The sequence below is a fragment of the Anopheles gambiae genome, chromosome 2 (assembly GCF_943734735.2).
Source record: "Anopheles gambiae chromosome 2, idAnoGambNW_F1_1, whole genome shotgun sequence".
In the NCBI taxonomy this organism is placed as follows: domain Eukaryota; kingdom Metazoa; phylum Arthropoda; class Insecta; order Diptera; family Culicidae; genus Anopheles; species Anopheles gambiae.
The window spans coordinates 9,138,650-9,152,704 of NC_064601.1; the positions used below are offsets into that span (position 1 = coordinate 9,138,650).

Genomic DNA, 14,055 nt, shown 5'->3' on the forward strand with positions numbered 1-14,055 from the left:
TGCGCCATTTGCACCGGGAGTGCCTTGGTGGTTTCGCGGAGCATTGAGTGATCGCTAGGTTGCGCTTCGCGGTTTCTTCTATTTCTAGCCAGCTGTCTGCCTTTACCAGTGCTCGGCTGTGTTTATGTGTGTGTGTGCTTGTGCGTGGTCTTAACCCTCCCAGGAGCAGCAACAGCAACAACAGCAACAACCAAAAACCTCCCAATCCATCCAAACGTACACCCGTGTCGCTTCCTACCGCCTACCAGTAATGATGGCGCAGATTTGAAATTTTAATTGCCCAATTCTTGCCAGACCGGAGATTCTTGTCGGCAAAAGTATGCGCGCGCCCGACGAAACATGTCGGATGTCTAGCGAATTTACCTACATTTTTTCTTCTTCGTTTACTTGCTTGCGTGCTTGTTTTTTTATTTGCCCCCTCTTCCAGCCACTTCCGCACGCCGCGAACGAATATAATCGGCCTGTTTTTTGGAACCTACGGGTTTGGTTTGCATTTGCTTTCCGTCCTACCTTTCAGCCGGTTCTTTTACATCGAGGAAATTGAATCTTCTTCATTACGAACTACGGTACGTCTTGAATGTCTGATATTTAGCAGATTCCTGCATGGCGAACGAATGTTCTGGTGTGGTATTAGCTTTGGTGCATATTTTAAGGATTTGTGATAAGTAATATGACCTCCGACACAATATCTGAACGATTGCAAAGTCACCAACTCTACCAAATTGTTCCAAGAACCAAATCCAATAGATCTAATATTCATTAAGGTCAACTCCAGCTCATAATATCATCAGACCAATAGAAGTTCTTGTACATTTATCTCATCATCTACATTATCAATTGAACAATAACTCTATCATACCTTTGATTCTTCAGATAAGGCTCTTCAAAGCGGTAGTGCAGCAGCTGACGTTGGGTATTGCTCGCTGCTCCAATCAGTCCATTGTTTCTCGTCTGTCGAGTATGCAACCAGTGGCGGAGGCCCTGGACGTCCCGGAAGTGGCTTTATCTGAAACATGAAAATAGGGAGCAAATCAGACGAGCAAAAATAATGTTTCGTTCCTCCTTCTTCAGGTGTTGAGCGCTGTAAACTCCACTCCACTAAAGAACAACCCCCGTAACCCATACACAAACGTATGCCCAAAATTATACCCCACCGAACTACGATCAGCTTCGAGTCCATCTGGAATCGTGGAAGCCGGTCGAAGCAGAGAACAAAAATCGTACAACCATCGGAAAGTTATGTATTTTTATTTTTGTTTTCTGTCCAGCGCGATCACGCACACTACAACAAACGATGCGCTGGCACAAATCGATGTATCATCTACGTGTGTACCTATATATATACATATATCTATGCTCCGCTTGATCAACACGTTTCCAGCTGAACTCGGTTGTACAGGGGGTGGCATTTCTGCGTCGATTAACGCCGATGACTTTCTGTGTTTGTATGTGTGTACCGGTGTCTATCAAGCGACGATCGCGTTAGCATCAAGCGGAGGGCCGCTATGATAGTCGGATATGATCGCCTTAACACACTGACACCATTTCTTGGGCAATTCCCCAAGTTCTGGTTCTTCCCATCTTCGCTGTGCCAGTACACTAACCACAGTTCGGTGTGTTTTGTAAGCGAGGAGCATTCTTTAGCTGCGTTAATGTTTTAAGCATAACATTCCATTCCGTTTAAAATAATATAAATCCCAAAAAATAGCTAAAAATTTGTTTCACATGACAAGCCACAAATCGACGCACTGAATCGGTTTTATGCTCAATTTCCATCCAACTTCACACACACGCGCTCCTTTCTTGAAGGGCACCATTATTGGCAGCAACAAAAAAAGCGATTATCATCGTCTACAACATCATCAAACTAATTGTACTGACGAAAAAAAAATGGGGAAAAAAGCTCAAGAAAACGGAAACAAATCCAAAACAACTAACCTAACCCCTCGGGGGTTGCTGCTACTAATGCGCTTTTCGCTCCCCACCCATATCGAGAGAACGTCGTCATCGTCTGGGGGGTCTGGGGTGAATAATGAATCTCAACAATGCGTCCACCAGTCACCAACGTACCCCTTGTCTGAGGCAAGGGGGTGGACATTTTCGGGGGTTGCCAATTTTCGGGCCCGTTGACGACCGCCCGACACGCAAAGCCCATTTTCCACCAAACTGACAAGAGAGCGCAACAAAAAAGAAAAACAAAACCCCTCCCGATTGGTCCCCCCCCCCCCCCCCGCCCATTCTGCCAGGCATGTGTCACACATTATTGGACATATTTGAGCAAATTACCCTCGCTCGATTGACGAAGTGATGGGAGGAGGGAGTGAGAGGGAAATGTCACGTCGTTTTTCCACCCGTCATGGAGCATCGCATCCGTTTTTGTTTTCTCTTCTTTTATGTGCGTCTGTGTCTGCGTTTCATTTTGTTTATTACTGAATAGTGATTTTTATATTTAAAAAAAAAAAGTTTTTATGTGTGTCAGCTAACATAAACCTTTACATACCAACTATTGAAAGTAGGAATACAATCAGAATGCAATAGGAATACAATAGAAAACAATTCAAGAAAAAGAAATAAATTAAATCAATAGCTGCTGGTTTGAACCACTCTCTGCGTCAATTATTTTAAGTTTTTAGATAAATCGTAAAAAAATACAAAAATACGCAAAAAACACCCGACCCAACGGAAAGCTCAGCATCGCTCGAACCGGCAATGCCCATGGACGTCCCATTGCCCCAGCTGTGTGGCCCCATGTTGATCGCGCTTCAATTTTATATTCCTCCACAACCATAAACACACGCTCACACTCGCAACAAGCGTGAGGCAGTGCGTAAGGCAATGCGGCAACGCACCTTCTGTGCCACGGGCTGTGCCACGCACAAAAAGACGCACACACGCACCCGCCACTTCAGCCAAAAAAAAGCTAGCACACCAGCCCGAAAGTAAGCGAAACATGGACGCATTAGAATGGCCCAAAACGATGGACGGATGGATGGATGGTGCAAAGCAAAGCAGCGAAAAAGAGAACAACACCACGAAAGCATAAGCCAACAAAAACGAAAAAAAGCGGTAGTGGAGACACAACTACACACGAGGAACCCCACCGCCAGTACGAACGCGCCGAAGCCGAACCATCATCATCATCATCGTACACACTTTTGTGCAGAATTGACTAAAATAAATCTTTCCATACTCTGACCCTGAACTTGACTGCTTGGTGAGGGGGCTGCCGCTGCTGCTCTGGTGTGTGCGCTCGCTCTCTCCATCTCTCTCTCTCTCGTTCACACACACACTCTTTTCGGTGTTTGGCGCGTTCCCGAGCCCCGGCCGCCCAAAAAAAAAAAACCCATCCGCATTGACCATCGTACAGACCGGCACACACAAACACACACACACACACACAGAGAGGCCTCCTCTGCAACGCGCGATGCAAACGCCATCGGTTTTCAGGGCCAAAGCAACGCCAGGTCTTCCCCTGCCGGCCTGCTGCGTTTTGCCGGCTCGTCGCTTGGCGCAGTTGCTGATGTATGTGCATTTTACTGCCCAGCCGGTCCGTAATGTGGTGGTACACGGCTGGCTATGCGGCCCTTTTTTTCTGTAACAACGATTCTGCTGGTTGGTTGTACCTTTCTCTCTTTCCCGCTGTTCGAGCTGAGCTCGATTTTGGTGCTAACGTGTACACGCTTCTTCATGGCGTTTTGCTGGCAAAATTTAAGTTTGCCAATGCTACCATACAACCATACTTCTACAAACTTCGAAGGTATGAGGTAACGAAACATGCTCATAATATACGATCTTCCCGTTCCCGGCCCCCACAGCGACAAACGATTAAATAACACTTGCAACAGTGTTGTGTAAAAAGAGAGAAAGAGAGAGAGAGCGCACGAAGATGGTTCAAACCGGATGCACAAAAACCTGTATTGCGGAAAGGACAGGGAGAGAGAGAGAGAAGGCCAACATGAAAGAGAAAAGTAATATTTTTATATGTTTGCGTATGCACACACACAGGCATACTTGATAATGCTATACGATCGCGTGTTGCACAAGCCGGCACTGCAGTTTTTGGGGGAGTATGTGCGCGATGTGCATTCGCACAACGGGTGCATCCGTGACACGATCCGTCCGTTTACCACTACGACGCTAAACACACACAGCGCACATCGGGCGGTTCGGACCATTAGCGTTATGATAAGTGTGAAGGCAGGCAGGCAGGCAGCTGCAGCAGCCGGCGGATGCACCACACATTCGCGAATGGGACGACAATCGAACCATTTTGCACACACTGCTAAATGCCGGGAGTGCAGCGAGGGATAAAATTGAAGTAATTATCACAGCGAACGAGCGGAAGAAACACACGATTTGCCCCGAGCCGGGGATGTACTCCCCCATTGTTGTTCTCTCTTTTTGGGACGGTTTTTGAAGTTCCAGAATCAGTGTTTCGGGGGGAGGGGGTGTAGTACAAACAGAGATGCAAAATATGGAAGAATTCTTTCATTCTTTTCTCTCCTTTTTGTTTTTGGCAACACAGAATCGAAAAGACAATGATTTTGGCAAACGGAAAGAAAATAAAATATCTCGAAAGTTTTTTGTAGTAGCTCTAAATTTCTCTCTACCCTGTATTACCCCCTCATTAAACAACGGCAAGACAGACAATTGACTATGCAGATTGGAGCTGCAGCAAGCGGGGCAACAGCAAGTGCAGTTGACGCAACCACTTCAGCAACGTGCCCCAAATGATTCATCCCCCCCCCCCCCCACCGTCCGCATCCGTCATTTGTTGCTGCCTGACCGTCATTGTTTGGGCGCAAGCTTGTGATCGGGGTGATCGACCTACCGTCGTCAAATTTGACAGCCTCTCATCAGGCGACGGTCGGCGACACGACGGTTGTTTTGCGGTGCATTTAGCGTAGGAAGTGCAATAAACCGGAGGCGGAACAGAACACAGCACGGCGGGTTGTTGTGTGTGCGATCGTGTGTTGAAGGCAGGCAAGAACAACAGGCTCTAATCGAACTGGCAACAGTTGAGTTGAAAACACTTGTATATGGAGACTTGATCACTTCAGCTATCAAATGCACGTTGGGGGCTTGTAGATCAAGCAGGTTATTGTTCTAAAACAACATGAGTTTAATCAAAATTTAGTTCAATTACAAAGAAAGGAGCTACAGCAAAGGTCTACTATCCCAATCTATTCTGAACGCCCAAAGTAAAGGCTGGAGACGTTTTTGCTGAGTCCTCTTTTCGGGCTGGGCTTTAAATGTTGGACTGTTGATTGCACTTGAGTTGTCAAGAGCAAGGTTCTAGAGGTTGTTCTTAATTTTGATGATCTCTTTGGCGTAATTCGTTAAAAAGCTGTTGGCCCTTGCAGGGCTTTAAACTCTTCTAACGTCTTCTACATAGCACAAAAAAATAAAATAATGTAATTAATAAAAACTAATTCCATCGCAATGTGTCTGTTGCCACCGATTTGCAACTCAAATGCCTACTACCCACCGGCTCACAACAGGCGGGCTCGGTTGGCTGGCTGGCTGGCTGGCTGGGCGCTTTCCATATCATAAATCATATTTCGCACATTAAAAACACTTTCCGTTTTATTATCGCGCGAGCGCGCGCACGATTAATAATGCATGTCCCCCCGCGCGCGCTTCGACAGAAACGCCTTTTAATGTTCCGAAAAATCACCGAAATTGGTGTTTTAAACAGCATATTAACGCGGTAGTGGTAGGAATTACATATCCGTAAACCGAGCCGCAAGGGATGTATTTCATTCACGTATTCACCAAACCATTTACGACCATGTTGGACCCTGGTTGGGGGTTGGCGAATTTTATTTATTTTTTTGTTTTTTTGGCAGTGTCATTCCATTTTTGCGCGTACGAAACTGTGCAAGTGTCCATCATCTTCGATCGTGGCCGTGTTAGGGGTTTTGGCTGTTGAAATTGTTGCACGCCTTCCAAACACAGCCCTTGCGCCTCACGCAGCAGCGAGGCGGCATCGTAAAAATGAAAAACCACACAAAAGAACCTTTTGCAAAAGGGAAGGCACACACCACACACTAAGAACGTGCGAATGTGTCGTTCCGATAATGTGCATTTTGACAGGCAAGCGACAGCCATAAGAACCGCGCGCACTACACAAAACCAATGCAAAACACAAACCCGGCAGCAAAGCCTCAAGCCACGCAACCGCGGTCGAAGGATCGATCGTAAAATATAATGCAAATCAACGGCCCGCGGAGGCGAGTGAAACACCTCCTCCTACGCGCAGCAATGCCATTGGCCACCCACGCAAAAAACATCACACATTCCTCCCCTGCCCTCTCCCCTCTTCAGTCGGCGGCAGTCTGCGCAGGCACCAGGCATGATCTCGTAAAACTAAAAACGCACCGGCCAAACGGCCTGCCAAAAGTGCCCGATCCCTATCTATCAGGCACGGTGGTGTATGTTAGTTGAGGCTCGCGTGTCGCTTTGGCAGGCCAGCGTTTTGCGTTTGAAAGGAGCCATAACCATTTTTACGATCACCGTGCTACGTGTGAGCCTTCTTTCTTTTGCGCCTCGCCCCCGTTTCGCGAACGATCGTCTCCCTCGTATTCCCCCACGTGACAAGTGGACGTGTGCGGATCAACAGGATGATGAGTGCACAAATCCCATTTTTTTGCTGTTGTTGTTGCGCTTAACGCTTCTTTGCGTCTTTTAATTGACTTTTAATTAAAATGCAACGATTAACGACCATTCCGAGAAAGGGGGGGACGGACGGACAGAGCAGCATAGAACGATTAATTGTCAACGGAGCTTTTTGGCAATGGACACTCGCGTGAAGCGAGAGGGCGAGAGAACCAAAACCACCCAGAAAAAAAGCCACTTACATTGCCGTTTTGGGGAGTCATAAAATGGTAAAATCACAATCCATTCTTCACAGGTCTGAAGAGCCTCCCATACGTCCCCCCAATGGGAGGAAGGTTTCCGCATGCATGTTCTAGCGCCTTCTGGTGCTGCAGCATCCAAACTAGGGGTGTGCAGTGTGCTGAAGCGCAACCACGACTCCGATCCGACTCCGGCTATTGTTAGTCCGATTCCGACTCTGGCAAAAGTGGAACCGTTTGTTCCGCCCGGAGTCGAAGTCGTCCGGAGTTGGCCGTAATCGTCCCGAGTATAAGTCATTTGGAGTAGTCTGAAGTCGTCCAGAGTCGTCCAGGGTCATCCGGAGTCGTCTGGAGTCGTCCGAAGTCTTCGGAGTGTTCGGAGTCGTCTGGAGTCTTCAGAATGTTCGGAGTCGCCCGAATTCTTCAGAGTCGACCAGAGTTGGACGGAGTCTTCGGAGTCATCCGGAGTGCTCGGAGTCGTTAGGAGTCTTCATAGTCGTCTGGAGTCGTCAGGAGTCGTCCGGAGTCCTCCAAATTCCACCAGAGTGCTCGGAGTCGTCCGGGGTCGGCCGAAGTCGGAGTCATCCGAAGTCGTCTGGTGTCATCCCGAGTCGTCTGGGGTCGTCAGGAGTCGTCAGGAGTCGTCCGGAGTCCTCCAAATTCCTCCAGAGTGCTCGGAGTCGTTCGGGGTCGGCCGAAGTCGGAGTCATCCGAAGTCGTCTGGAGTCATCCCGAGTCGTCTGGGGTCGTCAGGAGTCGTCCGAAGTCGCCCGAAGTCTCGCGGAGTCATCCGGAGTCGACCGGAGTCGTCCGGAGTCATCTTTTGTCATCTGAAGTCGCCCAGAGTCGCCCAGAGTCGTCCACAGTCGTCCGGTGTCGTCCGGAGTCGGTGTCGTCCGGAGTCGGATTCATCCGGAGTCGAATTCATCCGGAGTCGTCTGGAGTCGTCCAAAGCCTTCGGAGTGTTCGGAGTCGTCCGGAGTCTTCAGAGTGTTCGGAGTCACCCGAATTCTTCAGAGTCGACCAGAGTCGGCCGGAGTCTTCGGAGTCCTCCGGAGTGCTCGGAGTTTTGGGAGTCGTCCGAGGTCGGCCGAAGTCGGAGTCATTCGGAGTCGTCTGTAGTCATCCCGAGTCGTCTGGAGTCGTCTGGAGTCATCAGAAGTCGCCCGGAGTCGTCCAGAGTCGTCCAGAGTCGTCCAGAGTCGTCCGGAGTCGTCCGGAGTCGGATTGAGCCGGAATCGGGTTCATCCGGAGTCGGATTCATGCGGAGTCGGTTTCTTCCGGAGTCGGATTCATCCTTAGTTGTCCATAGTCGGAGTCATCCAGAGTCGTTCGAAGTCGACCGAAGTCATCCGGAGTCGTAGTAGTCAGAGTCGCCCGTAGTCGTCCGGAGTCGACCGGAGTCTGTTAAGAAGGAGCACGTGCCTCTGGCCGACTACAACTCCGGCTGACTCCGGACGGCTCCGAATGACTTCCACTTCGTACGGCTCCGCACGACACCAACTTTGGACGACTTCGGACAACTCCGAATGACTCGGACTTCGGCCAACTCCAGACAATTCCAAACAGCTTTAGATAATACTGGGCGGACCTACATTTCGAGGTAAGTCTCCGACATGTTCGGAGTCAAATCGAACTCGGCACCGGATTTTTGCCAACCCATTACCCATCTCTAATCCAGACAGTCAGAACGCGTCAAGCGCCTGTCTAAATCCGTTTCCATTACCCACCAGCCAACACCAGCCGGAGGGTGCGCAGCTCTGGTAGAGCGAATTGCATGTGGCCCACGTCGTACGTCGAAGGTGCGCAGAGCATTTGATATATGCAAATCATCTAGAAATCGGTTACGTTCCAGGCACTTTTTTTGTTGTTTGTTGTTGGTAATGGTATTCTCTTCATCCATAACGGGCACGGGGGGCTGGGGGGCTTTGGTAACGCATGGCCGACCGAAACCATCAAGTACCAACATGCTGGTTGTACTTCAAGCTTCCCACACCCCACCTCAGTCTCGCTCACAACAATAGGATCCGCGGTCCGCGTTCAAGCACGAGAGTGGTTGCACTTCTCGATAAATGCAATAAATGCGCGTATGACTTCCTTTCCGAGCCAAAAAGGAAGAACAAAAAAAAGCCACCCCGAAAAAACCTTCGCCCAGGTGATTGAACTAAGCAGCCGTGGAGGAGTCGCGAACTTTTTTGTGCTATTTGGTGGTAGGTTCTCCTTCTTTTTTTTTGGAGGGAGTTTGTTGCAAAAGCTCTCTACATACTCTCCCTGCAGCGAGAAACACAGCGGCGAAGATTGTTCGTGATTTATTCATCTTTTTTGTTGTTGTTGTCGCTGTATTATTGCTGTTGTTGATGATGTTCTGGAGCTTATTCGGTACGCCTTGTAAGTGCGTTTTCAGGATGGTTGGGGAGTAAGAGGAGAACGATGAGTGGGGCAAAGCGTTGGAGGGGATGTTATATTCTTCATTACTTCACTAAAGGGGCTCCGGATTTTTTTTCGTTTTGTTACTTAATTTTGTTTGGTTCCCTGTCAAGTTGTTTTATTACTGTTCTACCATCCTTTCCCTCAAACCCCCCCCCCCCCCACCAATCCAAAGGAACGAACAATCCAAAGTGTGCGCGCGGTGGAGACTGGACCAAAAAATCTCGTCGACGGCGATGACTTGATGATGATGGATATTTCTTTAATTTTGCACTCGGTGTGCAAAAAGGACCCCGCACCCAGCCACCTTCATGCCCCTGGTGCGCGATCATCCGTTGTCTCGTGCCGCAGAATAGCAGCTTTTTTTGTTGCTGTTGCATTTCCGCTCTTGGTCAGCACACACAGGGTTTAGATGCAATATAAATTACTGACGTGCGACTTGCAGCTCGAACCGCAGCAGCAGCAGCAGGGGTAGTAGTGTGTGGTGGGTTTCTTTTTCCTCCTCCTCCTTTTGTTATTATTGTATCGCTCCCCAAAAACTCTTCAGTGAACAAAAAAAAGCACTCGAAATGTGCCGGGCAGTGCGACCCGGCACCGCGATCCGCCTAAAGCTCCCACATGTTTCGATGGGTTCGTCAATCCATTTTTGCCGGAGAGATGATGCTCTTGATGAGTCTTGCAGCTCAAAAGGTGCCGGTGGGTGTGTGTGTGTGTGTGTACATGTGTGGTCAAAACGTTGTGTGTGAAGAGCTTTACGATGTGCAAGATGGTGCTTGATGCATATCGATTCTTAAGGACGCGGTTGCTTGGCGGATGCTGTTCTCTCTCGTCACAAACGGATTAACGACTCCACAACCGCACATCATTTGGACGGGGGATAGGATGAGTGGCCGTGAAAGCAAATTGATCGAGAAGATTACATTTAGTTCTAACGATAAGTAAATTAACAAACCCACGAGTGTACAGGCTTTTAACTAATTTATGCAATCAAACAGGCATTTTTGTACGTTTTCTTTTGCAATTCTTTATCATACTGGTTTTAATGTTCAAAAATTCAGCCGTTGGACTCTTGCAGTACGACTAAAGTTCTCCGCTGACACAATAAAAGCTCTAGGTTCAAATACCATATCTACTGATCAAATTAAATCTACAAAATCAATCTAAAATTGGCTACTAAATTGAGCCATTTTATCGACCAACTTTTTATAAACAATTTAGCAGGCACACACACACCATGTACCACCTTAATCCATAAATTGCGTAGGAAAAATACACTTTAATGAACTGACGTGTGAAAATTAATGAAACAAGATCGACAAAACCAGCCGCACATTAACAATCACCCGTCCATGCTACACCAACCAAGTATACAAGGCGACACAGGCGGCAGGCCGAACCGGGACCGTTCGGTGAACGTGAACGTGCGCAATATACAACACCCAGGCCGTCGGCGGCGGCGGCGGCGGCGTCTCTAAGCCCTCCCTTCTTCTTCTTCTTTCAATCCTAGGGCGAGGACTCATTATTTTATGCACCGTGATAAGTGTGTGTTGCTGTGCATCAGGCGCACCATGATACCGACCCAAATACCGAGCCCGTGTGCCCATGTGTGTGTCTGTGTGTTGGGCTGCCCCATCACACATCGTTGTCGCAAAAAGGGCAACCCCCTTTCCTTCCAGCAGCGGTGGCATTATGATTTATCGTTCACGATTAGTTTCAGGCGAGCCACGGCAGCAGCCGAAGCCGCAACCACCATGGTCCGCCCTCGCCGAGGACAGTGGGGGTAAAAGGGAATTCTTCCACCATGCCCCCCCCCCCCCCCCGCAGTGGCCGACCTTTCAAATTTGCCGTCGGTTGAAATCGAACGGCACGCTGGACCAAGGAACCGGAATGGCAACGGTTGGATGCCGATTTCTATACATACACACCGCACCGGGGCACCGTAATCGATAGCACACATCTAAAGTGTGCCCGGCGGAGATATTTAACCTGCCGGTTGGTGGTTGTGGTGGTGGTGAATTGGCAAAACAAATGGCAAACAAATTGTGCTGCACTCTATTTTATAGTCAAACGGTCAATTATTCTTTCGGGGGCATGTTATGCGATGCGAGATTGCGGCGTGCACACACATAATCGTTAAAGCAAACGCGCGTAAACATGATCCAAAAGGGGGGTGGGGGGGGGGGTGGGGGGGGCGGAAATTTATATTATTAATTGTAGCCGGGTTGTTTTTTTTTTTTTCAAAACACCAACCAAAAAAAGCGATATACCTTCTAATGCAACCCGCAAGCACCATTAGTGCGTGCATCAAAAGCTTTCGTTTCGCATCGTCGAGCTTCGATGCTTTTGAATGCACCACGTACACACACACAGTGCTGGTGCTCCTGCCATTCTGTCTTCTTGCCATCGGCGCACACAATTTCGGGACCGGAAATTCGTCTCACCCATCAAACGCTACACACCGTGCAAAACCGATCGATCGCGTTACAGCCAGTAGAGAGAGCTGCGTTTTTTTGCGAGCGAAACAGGCCGGCCAACAAAAAAAAAACACAATCAAAACGTCTCCATGCAACTCTGTACAGACCAAACACCATATGCAGCAGTCCACTGCGTCCAATTAGTGGTCGATTTGCTCGAACAACACAAACGCGCCTTGATGTTGTTCTGTCCTCTGGATGCGTTTTTCCACAAATTGGACCCAGAAAAAAACACAATTTTGCACACTTCAAAGACACGACAGGACGTCGTCTGAATGGAGCTGTGAATTCTAGCCGCCGGTGCGTGAAATTTAACCACAAGCTAAAACATGTGCAAAACTTAGAACATTTAAACACCAAAAAAGTGCAAAGTGCCATTCGCGGCGTAAATAGTCGTACTTTAAGCTAGAATTTACTCACAATTTCAGGCAGCTGCTGCTAAACACTGAGCAGGGGGGGGGGGGTTAGAACTAAAACTTGGCTCAAATAACAATATTACATATCCGTACCACATCACCAGCAGCAAAATGAAAACTGCCAGGCACGCCAGCCGAAAAGCAAACCACCGTCTTGTTCCTTTACCGACCAACAACTGAGGAAGTAAAGAAAGACCACCAACTGTGTGTGTTTGTGTGTGTATTTGTGTGCGCTATTGCGCATTAAAGAACGAACCGCTGTGGAAAATTCGGTTTTGGGAAAGGAAGCAAAAAAAAAAGGCAAAATCCTCCAGGAAATTCTTAAAGCTGCTCGTGTATCGAGCATTCCTTTACATCGTACAATCAAAACAAAAACACAGTCCAGTCAAAAGCTCCCGAATCGCGACGTACCAACGTCGCTTTCAGTGTTTCGCTGCAGGAAGCTTTTGCCATATTTTTTTTATATCCCCCCTTGTATTTCCAACCCTGCATCTCCATCGCTTCCGGTGGATGAGAGCACGAACAAAGAAACCTTCGCCACAGAAGCCCCAGCCACAGGAGCTACAAGGATATTCCGGACAAAATATCCTTGAACTCGAAACCCGAACCCGGTGTGGCAAAGTGCCGAACGGGACACGAACACCGGGCGCCAGCAGGAAGCAAAAAAAAAGACACTAAATACGAACCTGCAATGGAGAGCACCAACCGCGGCACGATATCCGCCTTTCGAACGGAACGTAGGAAATGGAGAAAGAAAGGAAAAAAACGTAAACATACCAGCAGCACAAGAAAACATACATTAGATTGTCAGCACGCTGAGCGTAAAAGCAGGCTGTGAAAAGCCACTGTCACTTGTGTCATCGAAAGGAAGCTCTTGCTTTTGTTTTTTTACACCCCCCCCCCCCCCCCCCCCCCCACACACACACACACACACACACACACACGGTCAACAGCAACTGGGCGGTGGTGGTAGATTAAACTATTATTCTTGCATAATTTTACACCCAATTCCACACGGCATGTAGTGAGGACGGAGCAGTGGAGGTAGATTGTTAACATATGGTGCCCTTTGGTTTTGTGCCGCTTAATGAATGGCTGGGCTGTTGCGTATCTGTGCGAACACGCTATTTAGACGCACGTGCTTCATCTTCCCACACAACCAACAACACATCGATCAAGAAGGTTTTACTTGGTCAAAGGTAATTATATCGACATTGATATGATTTAATAAAGAACATAGTAATGTGTAGCACACTGTTTTGTGCGCGACACGTGCGTTTCAAATAGGTTCGGTTGTTTAGCGTGTGCGTTACGCAACATACAAACACCCCCTCGGAGAGAGTTCTTTCAATGGCCACGGCAGTACGAATCGCTGGTTTGTCCTTGCCCAGAACGTAAAGAATGTGAGAAATTAGATAAATATAGTAAACAAACATCACACCAACCGTCGTGTGACGTGTATGTATGTGTGTTTGCGTTCAAGGATGCGTTCCGTGGATGGCAACACTGGTCTTGCGGGAAGAGCAGCGCATCGAGCAGAACGCGCGCGCAGCATGAGAGCGAGCGAGAGGGCGAACCTGTCAACTACGCAAGCTCTGCTACGCAAGGATACACACACCAGGGATGCTCAACTTAGATGAGGAACGGAATGATTGTTTAGCTCTGTTCTGTCCCATCTGACACACACATACACAGTGAAGTAGAAGAAAAGAAATACTTCTAATCGCTACAGTATGTCACTATCCATTTGGTACCAGCGAGAAGGTTGCTCATCCCTGACATTACACGCGCGTGTACAGGAATGCACTGCAATATGCACCCGGGGGCCACTGTGTTGATGTGTGCGTTTGTGTATTGAACTTTCCTCTTCCCACTCTCCAT

General features: G+C 48.3%; 1 protein-coding gene across 2 annotated transcripts in view; it reads right to left on the reverse strand.

Moving 5' to 3' along the window:
- Nucleotides 1-14,055, reverse strand: part of LOC1281432 (estrogen-related receptor gamma) — a 34,819-nt gene that overhangs the window by 20,210 nt on the left and 554 nt on the right. The window contains exons 1-2 of one of the 2 annotated variants that reach the window (XM_061651868.1): nucleotides 12,179-12,344; nucleotides 860-1,006 (exon numbers count right to left, since the gene is read on the reverse strand). The gene's annotated coding sequence lies outside the window, so the exon portion shown is untranslated. Of the gene's footprint in view, nucleotides 1-859; nucleotides 1,007-12,178; nucleotides 12,345-14,055 lie in introns of those variants that run through there. The other variant, XM_321343.6, reaches the window with a different exon arrangement.